A 14,873-nucleotide genomic window follows, 5' to 3' on the forward strand; every position below is an offset into this window, starting at 1 on the left:
TGTGTTGCACTGGAAGAGGCTACTCCTTTCAAATACTGAAGACGTAGCAGAAATGGCCATAAATTCAAATCACATTGCTTTTCTCCTCTTGAATATCTTTGAAAGCTTTTTCTCATCTTGACGGACTGGTGGTTTTCCTACATGAGCAAACGTTCCTAATAGAACAGAGAACTGCAGTTCTGTGCCACGCACTCCTCAGGCAGGAGTCCTGTTTGTGCTTGGAACTTGCAAGTTAAGAGTCAGGATTCCTCCAGCTTTCAGCAGCAGAGGAACACAGTCTTTCAAGATAGAAGTTGCAGATACAACCAGTTAAAAGTCCACCTAAAATCACTTCTAGCAATTTTGTACCTTTCTGAATCTCACCCTTGGAAGCTGATCAAATCTTCCTTGGAAGTCCTACTCTTTGTACCAAGGTTTTGATAAATTCTCCCCAAACAAAGTTCTCTTTCTAACAAGTCTGCTGAAGTTTCTCTGATATGACCTAAAACTCTCCTCAGAGCATCCTTCACCTCCTTATTCCTTAGGCTGTAGCTGATAAGATTCAGCACTGGAGCCACCACTGTAGAGAACAGAGGGGCCCATTTATCTCAGTCCAATGAGTAGCTGGATGTTGGGCTACCGCACATAAAAACGGTGCTGCCATAAAACAAGAAGAGAGCTCTCAGATGGGAAGCACAGGTGGAGAAGGCTTTGCATCTGCCCTTGGAGGAGTGGATCCTCAGGGTGGTGGAGATGAGGTAGATGGAGGAGATGAGAATTGCCAGAGATGTGAAGATGCCACGAAACACACCAAAAATGTGAAGTACCGTCTCTTTGCTATAGGTGTCAGAGCATGAAAGCTGGATCCTAGGGGGATGTCACAGAAATAATGACCGATAACACCAAAGTCACAGAAAGAGAATGTGAAGGTGGAGATAGTTTGCGCAAGTGCCTGGACAAAGCCAATTAAAGAGGAGATGATTACCATCTGTGTACAGGCTTTTGAGGACATGACAGTTGCATAAAGGAGAGGGTTACAGAGAGCCACATGCAGTCATATGCCATTACTGCCAGCAGGAGACACTTAACGCTAGCCATGAGGAGACAAGTGAATAGCTGTGCCACACAGGCACTGACTGAAGTGGCTCTCCTCACTGCTGAAGAGCTCACCAGCAACCTTGGGGAGATAGCTGAGGAGTAACAGAAATCCACAGAAGTCAAGTTACTGAGGGAAAGGTACACAGTGTGTGAAGCCGGGGGATCAACCTTCATCTACATGATCATTCCAAGATTCCCTATTAATGTGCTTAAAAAAAGCGGGTTACCTTCACCTCTTGGCTTTCTGTTAGTCCAGAGAGGATAAACTCAATGGCCACACAGTGATTCCTCTCAGGCATGTTGCTAGCACACTCATATCATCTCCCGACAAGAAACTGAATCAATGCCTGGAAGTAATGGGAAACTGGCAACACACAATTGATTGTCTCAGTAGCCACAAGGAAGTACGGCACATTTTCTTCATAGCTTCTGACTAGACTTCTTTAATTACGCATTGAAATGACTTGTGATACAAGGGAGTACTGTTCCTATTTTTCAGGTGAGATAAGAAAGCGCAGAAAGAGAAAATAATTTATTCAAAAGGCAGCAGCAGCACTGTGAAACACAAGTCCGAGTTTGGCACTACAATGGTTTTCGTGTGCCCTCTTTCTCCTTTTTTAAGGAAAAAAGTCTGCTTTTCTTGAGGACATCTATGGAGCACTCTTCTCCCCTCACTCGTGGCCACGGTTGGGTGTACAGTATCATCCAAATGGCCCACTCCAAGGGCAATGGCCCGCTTGTTCCTGAAGATACATGGTCTTGACACTAGTTCAGACATCATTCTTCCTGTATTGCAATCACCAATACATTTTTTGCCTACTAGCTAACTCCCCCGGGCATTGGTAGCAGGGTAGTTAGAGCTCAGTATGGGCCACAAAGTCCATTAACAGGACAAAGCAGCCCCTGTTCAGCCTTGCTGAAATATGCATATAATAGTTAGGCTGCAGCTGTGCCAACTTGGTAGGACCTGCCTTAATTACATGGACCTCCACCACCCTGACCTTTGGGACTGCAACTTGTAAACATACAAATAACAAATCCACAACCTGGCAGAAGAAAGTAAGAGTTTCCTCTCTTGAATGAAAGGTGCCAAGCACTAAATGGCAACAGCAGCAGGAAAACCCAGCTTTGCATCTTCCCAAAGAGGAGGAGATACCACAAGATCGTCCAGGTTTGGCTGAGAAAGGATTTCTCATTTGCTTGCATCCCTGTTGTCAAGGAAAAGTGGCCATCTTCTGCTCAGGAATAAATTGGGAAGAGTCACCAAATGAAATACTTTCCATTTAGAGGGTGAAAAATCTCATGCTAAAAGGGAAGGAATCCTGAACAAAAAGGGAATCGCTCATCCCTGTAAAGGTTCTACCAGCATCACCTCACATGAAAAATTATTGTTAATCTCTTGGAGGTTACCAGTAACCTGGCTGACGCTCTCAAAGCGGAGTTCTTATCATGTGGGTGACTGAATGGAGGTTTCAATTCTTGCTGAGGTCTGTTTCTAGCATAGGCTTCAAGGTATTGCATATGTACAAAACTATTCTCTTACTGACCTGTTTCATCCAGAAAGGCAAGAGAAGATACTCAATACTGTAGATACTGTAGATACTGTCTGTACTGTAGGTAACAAGCCAGTTTATTTCCCCCTTGAGCCATATCTTCAGAAGTACTTGCCCATTTCAAGAAGCAGACAGCAGGATTAAAACCAGCCTATAATGGTTAGGTACACAGTTTAAGCGAGGAAAATGCTTACCCTGCTTAGATGCACAAAAGACCAGACTGCCTTTACACACTGAGTTATCTTTGCATAGCTGGCTGTTGTTTATCTCCAACCTACCCAACCTTTTCTGCCCTAAAGCACAGCAACTAGCCCAGTTAATTCTCAGAAAAGGGCTTCAATGAGCTTGCTATCAACAGGTTGCTCTCTTCCATGGACTACTTGGGAAACTGAAGGAGGAAATTTCCCTCTCCTGCCCCAACGTGAGTGATCAAACACTGGATTAGGTGCAAATTTGTACAATCTCCATCTGTGCTGACATTTAAAATTCAGCTGGATCGGGCCGGAGCAATCTGATCTGACTGAACCTGCTCTGAGGAGGAGGTTGGACTTGATGACCTCCAGAAATCCTTCCCAACCTAAATTATTCTATGATTCTATCTGCAGATTGAAAAAGATCTTTTTGATCTCTAAAATGAAGAAATAGGCCTACCTTCCTTGCCTGAAGGTGCGAGATATTTTATGCCGTATTGACCCCAGAAATAAACTCTTATTTCAAAAGCTACAAACATTTCATGTTCCTTCAAAAGAGTGAGTAGCTTCCTTCTTCACTTCAAAGACATCTTACTGAAACAAGTCAGAAGATTTATCTAAACAGAAAAATTTTAGGACTTCAGACTTGCAATAGAGCCCCTCCCTGCTCCACCTGCCCAGATAAAGGTTCTTTGCTTCGATGTTTGCAGAACTATGCAATTCAGTACTGCCTTTAGAGCAACAGCTCATTCTTTTCCCTGTATGTTGCAGCTGACCTGCAGCCTGGGCGTTGTGAAACATTAGTGGAGTGACACGCTGAGAAACAACTTCAATATGAAATGTGATATTCTAACACTCAGCTTGCCGTTTTGGAATTCTTTCTTCAGAAAAATGGTGTTACTGAAGTACTTGGTGCATTTATGCCTCTCGATGCAGTTTATTGTCTGTAAATTAGATCTCCTGCAAGACACCAGGCCTTAATTAGGAGTCTCAGCAGATGCACTGTAATGAAGAATCCTTCTGTGAATTAATTTCCCCTACCCTTGGTTAGGGGTCTAGTCAACATCTATTCTGGGCTCCCCCTATAGACAAAGGGAGCAATATCACCTTCAAAGGACAATTCATCCCATCTTAAGATAAGTGTGATAAGCTAAGGAATCATCCTCTAAGGGTGTCTTTGTTGTCATTGATTACAGGACATGCCCATCTCATTCCCTGCCCTTACTACTTTTTACTAGTGAAACTGATGACATAAGTATCCTAGCAAATTCAGTGAACCCTCGTCATGCCTGTCCCTATCAACTCTCCAGAAAGCCCAAGTACCTTGGATTTAGATCAGTAACTTCCAGATAACTATAGCAAAAGAAGAGTAATTCCACCTGGCATGAGTAATTCCCTAGCCCATGAGACTAAGGGACAGGGTAAGAAATAAGAAGTACAAAATAGCTGTACAGTAATGGCATGGTGGAAAGAAAGCCTCAGCAGCCTCAAACTCACCGCTGCTCCTATTACTGCCATTCTTTCTTCTCACCTTGGCATCTCTATCTTCCTTGCTTTTTTGCACCTGATTTATCAGCCAGAGCTCAAGGGTAAGGAATAAGATCTATTGAAAAAAATTAACAGAGCTTTAGACTGCAAACTTTAATATAGATTCTTTTAATAATAACAAGACCATATTCATGTAAATAGCAGTACAGTGTAAGATATCAGAGGAATCAGTTCTGCTTATCTGACTCTGAAGAGCTGCAGTGCAACTCCGTGGAGTTTAAGCATTAAGTATGCCATCTGAATGTGAATCCACCTCTGTTATTAATTATGATCAAACTTGATAATTCTTCCTCTCATTAAAATGCACAGTCCTGATACACAGTTAGCTGGTTTTTCCACAGAAGACTCCTGTTGTCTCTAATAACACATCTACCCTTGGACTCGTGTCCTTTGTTAGATAACCTCTTTGGCTCATGGACCATCTAGTTTCAGGCAGCCTGCTCATCTGTGGAGCAGATATTTTGCTGTGATAACCTGTTCATGTGTGGACCATCCAGGCTCAGATTATGTGTCCATCCATCGGGGTAGATTTTTCTTCAAATGCAGATAGAAAATTCTTCAGGTAGGTAATCGCTGGTGATTTGCTTAGAGTTCTGGTGCCTCTGCCTTAAAACTGCCTTTGCATTTCCACCTAATCCCACATATAATTTTCTTCTAAGGTCCTTGAACAATTAACTCTTTTGAAGAAAAGAAAAATAATGGTCTATTGGAAGATGTTGACATAGATATCATGCTTTAGTAACAGCTTGCCATTAACCTCTCTCTGTTCTTGCAATATCACTGGACACTTATTGAAATTACTTTACGATTAGATGATGAAGACAGCTGTTCTGGGAAGCTGAGGAGCCTTTGAGACATACGAACAAAGACCCTTCCCCTGATTCTGGCAGGAGTTTAAGGACATCTCTACCTGCCGGAAAAGCTAGCTTACTTGTGCTACTTCGAGGGCTTAGAGGTTGTTTGACAAACTGTTGGCCTTCAGAGCAGAGAGCTGAATTGGGTTACTCAGCTGAAGAGTGATCTGCTCTGACTGTCCCTAGCAGCGAAAGTCATCAGTGGGGCTTAGGCAGGCAGAAATGTCCCAGGTAACGCAGCCTTGGTTAGACTGTGCTTACAGTGGCTGCTCATGTTGTGGAGTGGGGGCGACTCCCGGGACAATGAATGTGCAGTGCCATGTGTAAGATGATGAGTGAGGGAAGCTCGTCTGTTTGGGCTGCACCATGAGGTCTGCAATGTATTTGCATTGGACTGAGTCCTCTTCCAGACTGCATTAGACTGGCAATGTAATGGCTTCTGGAGTTCTCGTCTAGACTATGTGAAAGCCATGGTGTTCAGAAGATAGCTGGGTTAAAAGTGGATCAACAGGTATTGCTTGTCTGGGTTATTTATCTTTCTTTGCTGTAGTCCTCTCTCACAGTTTAGTCAGGAATATCTGCAACCCACATGGTATTCTAGGAAGCATGAAAATGTTTGCTTGCAGAAAATTTGTGCTTCTAGATGCTGCCAGAGTTGCTCTGGGAACTGACTGCTTATTGCTTAATGACACCTGTCAGTCTTAATGATAAAGCTATGGGTATGGAAGAGTGGAACATATTTCTTCCTCAGACACTATGTTTACACATTAAGGGGTCTAAGTGGTTCAGGACAGGCAGAATGGGTTGCTCTGAGTGATGACCCCCAGTGAGAGGGAGTGTAGCTTTTTATGGGACCTTTACTTGCAGTCCTTCCTAAGGATAGGGAAAAATGGTCTTACACCCATTTGTCCAATAACTCTGTGTATTGAAGCAGTGTTATAGCAGGTTCCGTTTCCTTCTCTGTGCTACTTCCCTGGCCAAAGCAGCTGAGACTGAAGTCTTTCTCTACTGAAGCCAGTGGCTTTTTGTTCTCTGAGAGCCAGCTCCCTGAGTCAGATGGAATGTGATCCAAAACCAGAACTCAGGGCAGCATTAAGCTGCATTAACGTGGACTTGAAATAATTCCATAAACCTGAGCTGGTCACTCTACACTCTTCCTGTAATTCATAGATATAAATATAGACCTTTCAGGGGAGACAGAGACAGGTGTGATCAATCTCTCTCCCAAAACTATGGAGGCAAACAGACTTTTATTTGCCTTCATGAGCTATAGAAAGAGCCTACAAGTTTGGTTTATGCTTTGGCAGCTCATTAACAGAAGTCTAAACTTAAGTAAGATGAATCCCAGCCTCAGCATTTGTAACAAATTCTTCTGTGTGCACATTTTTAGCCTGCGATGAATGTGAATTGGTTCAAGGATATTCACCCACAACAAAAGAGGGTAGGCTGTCCCTCAGGACCACCTGCTGTGTGGTAACTTTGTTCTTGCATGGAAGACTCGAGTCACCCACATCACTAATACTGTAAACAGTCTAAGGTGCCTGATGAATGTGACCCACTTTTGCTGAAAGGTTAATGATCACCTTCAGACTGGGAGTCAGGAAAAAAAAGACTACAAGGATGTATGAGGTAAGGGAATGGAAACAGAACATGGAAGCGATACTGCTGAACTGGTACTAGTTAGCAACAGTCGAAAACAAAGCTGGGATGTCTTCAAGGCATCCAACTTGAAAGTAAAAACTTAGGTGAAAATAATCACCTTCAAAAGTGTCACAATCGTTCTTTCTCAAGGTAAAGCTGTAGCTCTTGCTATTACAGAAAAGTCTTTAATATTACAGTTATATCTTTCTTCAATTCTGCATTCACTTTTCTCCTACTTCTGTTGCATAACGAGCAATTATTTCAGAATAAATTCATCCATGAACAGCTGTACTCATCATTTTAATTTTTTAAGCACCTGTTCCAACTCCTTTGGAGGTTTTATTGACTGACAAACAATTTTCTCCATGTAACAGTCTGTTCAGTGCCTCATTTTGAGGACCTCCTTGGTCCTCAAGCTGTAGACTGTGGGGCTTACCATTTTATAAAACACATATATCACCTGATCTTGGTCAGGCAAGGAGCCAGAGCTGTGGGGTGTGTAGCTGGAGTGCCAAAGAATATGGCAAAAACTATCAAGTGCACAGGATGCACAGGTGGAGAAGGCTTTGGGTCTTCCCTCGCTGGAGTGGCACCTCAGGATGGCAGAGATGATGTAGATGTAGGAAATGCGTACCTCCAGTATCACAGAATCACAGAATCACTGAGGTTGGAAGGGACCTCTGGAGATCATCTAGTCCAACCCCCCTGCTCAAGCAGGGTCACCTAGAGCACATTGCACAGGATTGCATCCAGGCCCATTTTGAATATCTCCAGAGAAGGAGACTCCACCACCTCTCGGGGCAACCTGTTCCAGTGCTCTGTCACCCTCACAGTGAAAAAGTTTTTCCTCATGTTAAGATGGAAGTGTCTGTTTTTCAGTTTGTGCCCATTGCCTCGCGTCCTGTCGCTCGGCACCACTGAAAAGAGTCTGGCCCCATCCTCTCGACACCCTCCCTTCAGATACTTGTACACATTGATAAGATCTCCTCTCAGCCTTCTCTTCTCCAAGCTAAACAGGCCCAGCTCTCTCAGCCTTTCCTCATAAGAGAGATGCTCCAGTCCCCTAATCATCTTTGTGGCCCTTCGCTGGACTTGCTCCAGTAGTGCCACATCCCTCTTGTACTGGGGAGCCCAGAACTGGACGCAGTACTCCAGATGTGGCCTCAGCAGGGCTGAGTAGAGGGGGAGAATCACCTCCCTTGACCTGCTGGCAACACTCTTTCTGATGCAGCCCAGGATACCATTGGCCTTCTTGGCCACAAGGGCACATCGCTGCCTCATACTTAACTTGGTGTCCACCAGCACTCCCAGGTCCTTCTCCGCAGAGCTGCTTTCCAGCAGGTCAACCCCCAACCTGTACTGCTGCATGGGGTTATTCCTCCCCAGGTGCAGGACCCTGCACTTCCCTTTGTTGAATTTCATGAGGTTCCTCTCTGCCCACCTCTCCAGCCTGTCCAAGTCTCTTTGAATGGCAGCACAGCCCTCTGGCGTATCGGCCACTCCTCCCAGTTTTGTATCGTCAGCAAACTTGCTGAGGGTGCACTCTGTCCCTTCATCCAGGTCATTGATGAAGAAGTTGAACAAGACTGGACCCAGTCCTGACCCCTGGGGGACACCGCTAGCTACAGGCCTCCAACTAGACTCTGTGCCACTGATCACAACCCTCTGAGCTCTGCCATTCAGCCAGTTCTCAATCCACCTCACTGTCCACTCATCTAACCCACACTTCCTGAGCCTGTCTATGAGGATGCTATGGGAGACAGTGTCAAAAGCCTTCCTCAAGTCAAGGGAGACAACATCCACTGCTCTCCCCTCATCTACCCAGCCAGTCATTCCATCATAGAAGGCTATCAGATTGGTTAGGCATGATTTCCCCTTGGTGAAGCCATGCTGACTACTCCTGATCACCTTCTTTTCCTCCACATGCGTGGAGATGCCTTCCAGGATGAGCTGCTCCATCACCTTTCCAGGGATGCAGGTGAGGCTGACTGGCCTGTAGTTGCCTGGGTCCTCCTTCTTGCCCTTTTGGAAGACTGGGGTGACATTGGTTTTCTTCCAGTCCTCGGGCACCTCTCCTGTTCTCCATGACCTTTCAAAGATGATGGAGAGTGGCTTAGCAATAATGTCCGCCAGCTCCCTCAGCACTCGTGGGTGCATCCCATCAGGGCCCATGGATTTGTGGGTGTCAAGTTTGCTTAAATGATCTCTAACCCACTCCTCCTCGACCAAGGGAAAGTCTTCCTCTCTCCAGACTTTCTCTCTTGCCTCCAGGGTCTGGGGTTCCTGAGGGCTGGCCTGAGCAGTAAAGACTGAAGCAAAGGCGGCATTCAGTAACTCTGCCTTCTCTGCATCCTTCCTCACCAGGGCACCCTCCCCGTTCAGCAAAGGGCCCACATTTTCCCTAGTCTTCCTCTTGCTGCTGATGTCTTTGAAGAAGCCCTTCTTGTTGTCCTTGACATCTCTTGCCAGATTTAATTCCAAACGGGCCTTAGCCTTCCTCGTCGCATCCCTGCATACTCTGACAACATTCCTATATTCATCCCAAGTGGCCTGTCCCCCTTTCCACTTTCTGTAGACTTCCTTCTTCTGGTTGAGTTTTGCCAGGAGCTCCTTGCTCATCCATGCAGGTCTCCTACCTCCTTTGCTTGACTTCCTACTCATAGGGATGCACCGCTCTTGAGCCTGGAGGAAGTGATATTTGAATATTAACCAACTCTCTTGAACACTCCTTCCTTCCAGGGCCCTCACCCATGGGATTCCTCCAAGTAGGTCCCTGAAGAGGCCAAAGTTTGCTCTCCTCAAGTCCAGGGTTGTGATCCTACTTGGTGCCCTGCTGCCTCCTCGCAGGATCCTGAACTCCACCATCTCATGGTCACTGCAGCCAAGGCAGCCCCCAACCTTCACATCTTCCACCAGTCCTTCTTTGTTTGTTAGTACGAGGTCCAGCAGCACACCTCTCCTTGTTGGCTCCTCCACCACCTGTGTCAAGAAGTTGTCACCAATGCTCTGCAGGAATCTCCAGGACTGTTTGTGCCTAGCTGTGTTGTCTTTCCAGCAGATATCGGGGTGGTTGAAGTCCCCCATGAGAACCAGGGCCTGGGATCGTGAGGCTACTTCCAGCTGTCTGTAGAAGGCCTCATCAACTTCCTCATCCTGATCAGGTGGCCTGTAGTAAACACCCACAACAGTGTCACCTCTATTAGCCTGCCCTTTGATCCTTACCCATAAGCTCTCGACTCGCTCTTCATCCACCCCTAGGCACAGCTCAATACATTCCAGTTGCTCTCTCACATAAAGAGCAACTCCACCACCTCGCTTTCCTGGCCTGTCTTTCCTAAAAAGCACGTAGCCATCCATGACAGCACTCCAGTCATGCGAGCTATCCCACCATGTCTCTGTAATGGCAATGAGATCATGGCCCTGCGACCGCACAGATATCTCTAGTTCTTCCTGTATGTATGACAAAGATGTCACCTAAGATGCAAAATGCTATGATGATGATCTTGTTAACCCCGATGTCAGAGCAGGAGAGGCTCATCAGGGGTACCACACCACAGAAGTGACTGGTGATGCTGGAATGGCAGAAGGACACCCAAAAGGCACAGCTGCTGTGTATCATTGAGATTAGAGACCCACAAGAATAAGAACCAAGTCACAGCTGGATGCTGAGACTTCATGACATGACGACTTTGAATAGCAGTGGTTTACAGCTGGTCATACGCCATCACAGCCAGAATGAAACATTTGTTGGTGCAAAATGTAGAGAAACAATACATCTGGGCAGCACAGCCACCAAATGAGACAGCTTTGCTCTCTGCTAAGAGACTGGCCACCATCCTGGGGGTGATGCCTGAGCAGCAGAGGTCTAAGACTGCCAAATGGCTAAGGGAGCTATTTGGGAGGGTGGTTTGGGGAGACAATCCTTATTAATGCGGTCAAGGCCAGATTTCCAACTACAGTTATCAGGCAAATAATTAAAAGCATTACAATGAGAGTGGGCTGTGCTTCTGCCTTGTTGATTAGATCTAGGAGGAGGAACTCAGCTACTGTGGTGTAATTTTCTGCTGCCGTTTTGCTCAGATATTTGTTCACATTAGGTAAGCAAGCTTGTCTTGATACACTCTGGAGAACAACTGGCAAAAAACGATCATGATCATATGCTCCCGCTAGCAGTGACCAGCTTACTTCCTTTGGTCAACGAGGACAATACTGATTTCATCCAAAATGCCATTCTGAAATGGAATCACTTGTCTGTGTTATCCCAAACCACCTGTAACATACATTATCTACCTAGATTGTTCCAGTGTGAAGCTGGAGCACTATGAATGCCACTAAGTCACAGTCTAATAATGGTAAATACATAGGTATCAATGTTCAAGAGCTGTTAGTGGCAAGTAGTCTAAATGAGACTGGAAACAGAAGAAATAGTCTCTGACAGATCTTAAAGAGGTAGTAACATTTCCCAGTTCTTTGAATTCTGAAATCAAAATTCCATATGCTAGTGAGCATTTCAATGACTACTGTTTCCAGGGTCTGAGGGCACTAACAGGCCTTAATGGGCCTGATCATCCTCGCCTGAGGCAGCCACTTGCACCTCCTGCCCATGGGCCCAGGAGCCCCATTTAAGCTCAACCCTGGGCCTTCAGTTTCTGTCTGAGCTACCCTAGAGGAGCACTGATCTCCAGCTCAGCTCAGCTCAGCTCAGCGTGCAGACTCCATTGCTCCGGACCCTGCCCTGTGGACTGACTTCCCAGCTTGACCCTGCACCTATCTTGTCACTTTGGGCCTGCCCAGTAGGCACTGGACTCTCTCTGTCCCTGGTTACCCTCACCAGGCCTGATCCTGGCTCTGACCCGCAGGCTGACTTCTCAGCTTGACCTCATACCTGCTTCATCACCAGGAACTCTCCTGGTCAGCTGGACTCTTGGTTGAACTCAGCTACCATCTCTAGGTCTTCTCTGCCCACCTGGCTCAGGGCCAGAGGGACAGGCCCTGGCTGCAGCCTCCTGAGCTTATCATTCTACACATCCTGAACAGGGAAAAGGAAGGAAAAAATGGGCACTTCTATGGCATAACTCATCTCATCATGTAGCAGATGTCTAAGATACTCACATGAACCATTCTGTAAAAACACCTGTTACTTTTTTTTTCCTCCCCCTCCCTATTGAGAAGAAACTAAGATGGAAGACAGTAACAAAGGCATGCTTAAAGGTATATCTCCAGGTGAGATGAATTCCATAAGCAGGCATATGCATGTAGAGCTACTCTAGATTTATTACAAATAAACCAACTATTCCTTCACTGCCATGTTTATAACTGTGATACTAATATTTTTTTGTATTCAGAAAAGGATATTAAAGTCCACTGCTTGGATTCCAACTGTTTCCAGTCAACTTGATGGCATTCTACTAGACAAATGTCTGATAGAAAACACTCTTTGATTAATTCTGCTCATTCCTGCACCAAACTAAGCTCCATTCACATTCATAACAAACTGACTGTCTGACTAGTAGGTACATGGGCGTATGAATTCCTGAGCTGACTTTTGAAGGTGTGCAGGATATACAGAGTTACCTGTGAAGACAGAAATGGATGGTCAGCATCTTTGGGGAAAATAAGGTTTCAAATGCATTTGTCTGCATGGGATTACAATGATATTCCAGAGTAGATGTCAACTGCACTTAAACTCCACGACTATGAAAAGAGTTAAATTCATATTCTTTTTCACTTATCATGTCTTTATTAAACCAAAGGTAAGTAACTGCAATTTATTTGCACGGAAGAATACATCACTACAGTCTGCTGCTGCTGTATCAATTCTATCAATAAATTGGACATACAAGCCACAAAGAACACGTGTGAAAATGAGGCTATTCTAGGATTCCTAGACTGTAACATTCTAGTTCCACATTGTCCTGAAATGATGTTTTGCTAAATTTCAGTCTACTTTTAAATAGAAACAGACTTTATCTATCTCTGTTATTTCTGTTTGTATAACATAGATGGTCTCTTTCCAAAATGTTGAGAAGATTTGGATTTATTCCTCTCTTGGTAATACCCAGCACTCTGAAAAATAAGGAGAACAGGCTTTTGTCTATCTGGTTAACGATGGAGCTTCTATATGTGTGTATGGACATCTGGAGATCAAGGGTCTATAAGCAAATCTGGTAAATAATCCAGTCCTTATTGGGGGAAAAAAAAAAAGAAGACGACGACTTGCAAGCAATTACATAGCAACTTATGCCTGGATCATACAAGAACTTCCAAAGTGAACACAGATGTTACTTCCCAGTTGAGAAAGCAAGCAACTCCACCTGTGTTGAAATCCAGTGTTGTAGCAGGCAGGATTAAGCAGTGGGTGTAAGAAAATGAATGGCCATCCTTCATAGCAAAGAAACTAGAGGTGGGAAATAGATCTTTCAGCTACTAATTTCTAAGGCCAGGAAAATGCAAATTTCATACTATCCAGTGCAACTAGTAAATTCCCTCCTATGCAATGTAAGAGTTAGAAAAAAGAAAACAAGAAGTGCTTTTTTTTTTAATTTGATCTTAGCGTGTAATATGGCTTAGATATCTTTCTCAGCTCCAACATTTCAGGCTACATGAGAAAGTAACCGGGTTCTAATTACACTCACTGACTTGGATTCCTCAGTTGGAAGGACAAGATGTGAGGTTTTTGCTGTCTGCGCTTTGGCTCTCTATGATGTAAGAGATATGATCTCAGAAGTAATCGCCTTCACCTAAGCTGTTCATCTCGTGTTCTTCATAGTTTACAAAGAAGATTCATGGATCCCAGGCTATGAAGACGTCTCTTCTAAGAAAAGATGAACGGTGCCCAAGAAGTGCCCCCCCTTTTTTTTTTTTAACCTTAAAGCAAGATTAGATTGATGAGGTCAGATGAACTCAAATCTGCTGCAGAGGTTTAAATTTGGGTAAGATAAATCAATGTGCCCACCTATGACTGGAATAAGCCGGGACAGCCTTTTGCTCAAGCCTATGACTAGATGCATAGTCAACTATCTGAAAAGAGCATGTCGGATATTTTTGTGCCACAACACTCAGATATGATGCAATGCAATGTTGTTCAGTACAATATAATACAAGATAATACATTAAAACAAGTAGCAGCAGTAAACAATAAGTATCACCTATTTACAAAATAGAAGATCTCCAAATGATGTCTATATATAACTGATGGTATTATCAACAAACATTGAAAAACGGAAACTTTCTCAACCATCTTATTTATTTCGAATTCTCATTTTCAAACAAATAGATAGGGTCCAAAAACTTTCTCAGCTCTGTGGACACGCTATGATCGTGCTTTGCCACCAGATGGCGAAGGCACAAACCTCAGTGTGTATAAATGTGTATTCACTGGTGCTGATGTTTTCCGGTAAGTTGAAGATGGCTATTTTATTTGTTGGATTTTCTTTAGCCATAGTAGGGCGCTATATTTTAAAAAACTTTTCTGAAAATTGTCATAATTCTCCTGCACAAGTTAATTATGAAAAGTCATACCAGGGGACATCCATAGGTAAAGGAGGAAGTGACACAATCCAGTATTATAGCTGGGGAGGCAGCACAAGTATTTGGGGAAGCAGAGTAAAGGGAAGACAGTAGGATTTTCTTCTGTGAGGTGAATTGAATAACTGTGAAACTTCCACCTTGCAGGAATTAAGTTACTGTGCTCCTTCAGCAAATTATCCATTATGAATGTATTAATTATGTCACCAAATACGTCAAAAGTTCAACATCTGGCAACAAGAGAAATACAGGGAGTTACATTATCTGTTTGTGTTAGAGTAACTGACTCTTAGGATTCAGTTCATCTCGCCTAAATTCAGGCATCCTACTGAAGGACCTCATGCTGGTGCCTAGGAGGTTGGAGATCTCTCGGTAGAGATAAAAGGGAGAAATTAGGGAGGGTTGTGGGTGAAAACACTCATGTCATCTACCAGGAAGCATGTAAAAGCTTTGTCTGAATCTAATCTAGTCATCTAAACCCC

Source organism: Apteryx mantelli, chromosome 4, assembly GCF_036417845.1.
Source record: "Apteryx mantelli isolate bAptMan1 chromosome 4, bAptMan1.hap1, whole genome shotgun sequence".
Classification (NCBI taxonomy): Eukaryota; Metazoa; Chordata; class Aves; order Apterygiformes; family Apterygidae; genus Apteryx; species Apteryx mantelli.